The sequence below is a fragment of the Neodiprion fabricii genome, chromosome 3, assembly GCF_021155785.1.
Source record: "Neodiprion fabricii isolate iyNeoFabr1 chromosome 3, iyNeoFabr1.1, whole genome shotgun sequence".
Lineage (NCBI taxonomy): Eukaryota > Metazoa > Arthropoda > Insecta > Hymenoptera > Diprionidae > Neodiprion > Neodiprion fabricii.
The window spans coordinates 14,481,976-14,487,588 of NC_060241.1; positions in this window are offsets into that span (position 1 = coordinate 14,481,976).

The window sequence follows — 5,613 nt, forward strand, 5'->3', positions numbered from 1 at the left end:
CGGTAGATTCTCCAGGCGGATGACGTTGTTGACTTTTGTCAGATCCATTGCGTTTCCATCAGAGTTTCTTTTTTCATAAGTAAGAATTCACGACGCGAAGAGACGATAAGAACAGAGTGAATATTGGAATAAGCTCCCGTTTTATATACCACCCATCCCCACTACAATTTTCCGTCGATCAAGTCTGGATATGCATTTTCTGGGAAGAATTTTTGTGAACGCCGTGACGTGGATTTTTCCCGCTCCTCGGTCACTCGGAGAAAATGACCGAGAACTTACCGCGTGCATAATCATTTGGCGTCCACGATTTACCCTGGATCTAAAACAATATCGCAAAGTTTTGTTGGGCGCCTGGCGTGATTAACACGCCTCGATATCATTAATGCGCTATTCCTTGGGCATATGCTCGATAGCTCAGTACCGCGGAAAGGGGAGGGGTAATTTTTGGAGAGAGAGAGAGAGACACTCGAAATACACACGCTATTTAACAAAAGTAAAATAAAATCTCATATTTCACAATAGCGGTGGTACAAAACAAAAAAAAATATAATCCAAAAATCGCTCATCGCGAGTTTAAAACTAAACAGAAAATTACACGTAACCTACTCTATTTCGTACTCTAATGAGCTCGCGGCTCCCTAACTAAAACGTCACTCAACGATCACAAAATCCGTATACGCAATTCTCAATTTGCAAATTCGCCATTTGTTCTCCATGGCGATTATTGCTCGAAACGGAACGAAAACTAATTATTCGACGGTGCGCCGTCGGGCTACCGAACAGACGGCGTCCTCAATCTCACTCGAGATCTCACCCGACTGGGAGCTCGATGCTACCGCGAGCTGCCCTAAATCTAAACGAATCCGCAAACGCTACTATATTTTAAACGCAACTAAAACTCAATGCTCAAACTTCTCGTCTCAACTGCTGCTCAACGCAACAGCAATTTTGACTATACATCACCTTAACTCGACTAAACACTATCTTAACTAAACGTAAACTTAACTAAGCGCAAGCACCACTGCATTTAACTTCAACTAAACACAAGCTCTAGGTAATGCAACTCAATCTACATTATCTTGAATAACGGGTACGGAACTCAATGCAGGCGCAACTAAACGTAACCTAAGCTATACGCAATCGCAACGCATCCGAAATCAAATCTTTTCAAAATCCTCCAAAACGTTACCCGCTAATCCGAGCACTCCAATTCGGCACTTCCCGACCTACTCGAGAGGTGACACTAAAAAAAAACGATAACGCGGCTCGACCCGGTACGGCGAAATTCGGCTATACTTGATTTCACTAACGAGAAAGATTCAACTAAAACCCGTGACTCTACTCAACTTTCTCAGAAACTCAAAATTTACTTTACTCTAACACGCGTACTCAGGCTACGGTCATCAAGCAAAAGAATCGGCAAAAGAATTTCGAGCACTTCTCTACAACGCAAATCCAAAACGGCTCTCCGTTACTCGGCAAGCCTTTTCGCAATTATGCTCAAAATTCAATCGCGGGGATAGAAGCAGCGCTTACCTTCTACATCCTTGCAACCCCTTTTCCATTCCCCTCGCGATTCTTGGGTGACTCCATTGCTTCGCAAAACTCCCCCAAAACGTGACTACTAATCACGACCGCCAGAACTAGAGTGGTTTCAAAAACCTACTACCTGCCGCAACACGGATCTCGATACGCCATCCCACACGTGACATCATACCCACAAGAATACGCAATAATCGATCCGTCATCGATTTCGTCGATCGCGCAACTCGACGCGCACCTTCGATAGCATCGCTGCGCAGAACTTAAAGCTAGCTCGCAATCTCGTCCTTCGCGCAGCTCCATGACGTCTTGGCGGTGAGCGTGGTACTCCCTCGTCGCTAGTCGGTCCGTCGCAAGTTCGCTGGTCAATTGTTAGCGGGGTGAAGGGGGAGAGGCTGCGACGCGCCGGCCGCCAGCGGGAATCGCGTTCACCTTGGATTCCCGCGATGCGGGGATCTGCGTCGGCTCCCCCTCCGCAGCCTCGACATCCTTCCTTCGCAATTGTCGCTAGTCCGCCACTTCGCAATTTCCTCGAATTCAGTGTCGACTTCTTGCCTGATGCCGTTGTAGCTCGAAGAAGAAAAAAAAACAAAAAAAAAACCCGAAATATCTTACGCTATACGCTAAGGTGTCCCCTCTTGTAGTTTCGGATGCGTGACTCTAGTCCTGGCGCTCTTTTGCAAAAACTTCGCGACTCAATTTCGGAAATTCCTAGATTTTGGTTCGGCCCAGGGTTCAAGGAGCCCCTTGTAACGGGCATCAAAAATGCCACGTTACAACGCATACCCCCTGTCCCACACTGATTTATTGACAATGCCGTCTGCTATTTCGTGAGAAAAAATTTCACGGTATAATCAAAACATCCAATTGTTATTTTGAAACGTTGTATTTCACCCCACTGGCACCTCTACCTAATATCAACCCTCTATTCTACAGGCCTCGACCTGCATTTTGTGGAAAACAATTTCACAATTTATGGAAAGCATCCAACGTCACTGTTTGAAACGTTCTGTTTCACCCAACCATATGATAAAAAACGTAGCTATCTCGCGGCGAGCATTGGAAACAACGCAGAATCGATCGATAGAACAACGATTGATCGATAATGGGGGGGAGGGCTCGCCATATGCGACAAACCTGCGGCAACAGTTGTGCCCTGAAACACCAGCTGTCGGTAAGGTAAACGGTAACACCATCTTGCGGTGGATATTGGGCGCGCAACAGAAACAATCGGCAAAACAGCGAATGGTGGCGCCATCTATGTTCATGCACTCATCGGTAGCCATTCCGTCGATGAAATGTTTGCCATCTAACGGCGAAAATTTGAAATGTCTGTTCATCTGACGGCAAATAAATTCGAAATGGGGGCTTATCTGACAACACAAAAATCTTATTATCAAACTGATTTTCGGTAAAATAAAGCAAAAATACAGGTGGCGCCATCTACGATAATGATTTTATCGGTAACACTATCCAAGATAAGGCTTACCCTCCACGGGTAACATACTGACTGTCGGTACGTTGCCATTTTCTGTCTCGGAATTCTGGTATCTCCACTACTGATCTATACTTAAGATGTGCAAGTGCAAGATGAACAGAACCCCTCTTTCAAGATGCGCATATGTAAGCAGCTGTTTTCAACGCCCCTAGGATTAATGCACGCTTAATTTCTGTATAACAGTAAAACTTTTAAACGCTACTAATAAAATCTTTCTCCAGTCAGCGATAATTGTCAGCCATCAAATTTTTTGCAACCATTCCGTACCGACTGTAGTAGCGCCGTTTCTCTGCGAGACCATGATATGTGAGGTACACACGGGTAAGGTTTTGTCCCGTTTTCCGTATTCCTCGTGTAGATGTATGTGTCTCAAATAAGCATTTTAAGACGGCGGTATACCTATGATAGTGGTTACTACCCCATATTTTTCGTTTTTTCGTATCAGCTTCGCTTTTATGGGAACATATCCGAAAACCTTGTCAGTTTTGTTGATTATTCGAAATGTGAAACTCGTGCTGTATCGTTTTTACACAAAGTGAGCTGGTATACCTCATATATAAGCAGTCCGATACCTTAATGTGTGAATCGTACATAATCATATATGAGACACGTTGGTAAACAAAGTCACTTGAAACGTTTACATCTGTACTGATGTAAAATTGACAGCAGAGATGAGATATCACGATCAATGCTGCCCAATTCAAATACAAGTGCTGAGATTATATTGACCCTGAGAGGGCATTCTGATTATGAGTTCCTAGATTTGTGATTGATAAAATGATAAAAATTGAATTGAACAGTTACCTTTCGCATTCTCTCGTGTGATCAGAAGCGCATCTATATAGTCTGCTATGAAGTGGTAAATCTCCTTAGGCTGAATTCTGAGTACCTGCAAATGATCTAAAAATAGTAAAACTTTCAATGTTGCTGTATCAGGATCAATTGTTCACATGCTCATTCACCGCATTATCCAGAGAAAACTGTACTCCGCAGGCTCTGAGTCTTTTGTCTGCTTATTGTTAGCGCCCGGTTCACGTTCGTATTGTATCTAGGTGCCGAAACTCTGATGTGGGGGTGGAATCACTTATAGTCGAGAACCATACTTCCTGAATTAGCGCTGGTCGTGGTTCGATCTTGGTAAAGAACAATGTAACGTGGCCAGGTAAAATGTGCTGCTCCATTGGCTCACGCGTAATGACATGTCATAAAATATATAGTGATGTTTCACAACAAAAAGCGAGTATAAACAATGTGATAATAATGAACTTCTTATCTGCGATTCGAGATGGGGCATGCATACTAAGAGAATATCTTGAAAGTTAACACTCGGTCACCGCCGTGCGCCGACTCGGCACCACTCACGTTCTTCGTCTGTTTTTCGTAGGCTGGCCATCCCATATTCAATTTGAAACTGCGAAAGGCTGAAAATCGAAAAAAGTCCTTAAAGCTTATCACATAAGTTGTGATCACCCATAAAAATTTCGATGAAATCAAAAACTCAAATTGATGGACGATTTGACAGGGAATGCCCCATAAATAAAACGAAAACATAATCGTCGTCGTCGTCGATGCAATCATTTTTTGACCGTTCGCAGTTTGAAATTGAATATGGTATGGCCAGCCTGCGAAAAAGAGACGATGAACATAAGCGGTGCCGAGTCGGCGGTGACAGAGTGTTAACTTTCAAGATTATACATAGCTCAGCTGCTAGCACTCGTGACTGCGGAGCGGGAGGACATGGGTTCAAATCCCATGCCTGTCAATTCGGTCCTGAACGGCAACTCGCAAAAATGTAAGACGGGTCACGCTATTCAGGTGCCGCGCCGTGTTGCTGGTGGGTGCTTGAGACTCAGGTCCGGCTACACCTGGACAAGGTTTTCTGCAGTTTCCCTTGTCCTTTATATAAATGCGGGTGTTTCTACTACGACTGCCGAACCCCTGCTTTCTCCTTACTTCCTCAACCACTTGCAAATATAATTGCGAAGAATCAAGAATTATTATTAATATCATTGTCGTCTTCGTCGTCGTAAGTATAATTTCTTTTCAATACAAACCGAAGAGAGAGAAATGAGCAACAGATATTTTGAGGAAAAAAGTTTTTTGCATCGATGCTACGCCAAAATAATTATTACATACTCGGTGCCATGAACGAGAAACACATATTCCAATTGGTTTTAGCCACTTTTTATGCAGATTATTACTATTCGGCACGTGAAATATGGATATTTTTTCAACGTTCTGCAACTCATTCGTGTTTCGCTGCAGTACTGCGCAACTTGACGGTATAATTATTAGTTCTTGTTGAATATGTCTGCCCGTTTGATGTCAATGCTCATTTATATGCTCGACACTAGTTGGCAAGGTCAAAGCGCTACACGTCCGACGGATAACTTGTAAAGCATGTCTAACAGGAGCCCCACCCTTATCACCGTAGTTTTGCTATCTGTATACACACACAACCGTAGCGCGGTTAAGCCCTGACACCAAGTATCCATACGCGCAGGCGTCTGAAGGTTATGGTGATTCACAAAAGATCGGTAACGGACTGAAGAGAGATGTGAAAAGCAGCCTAT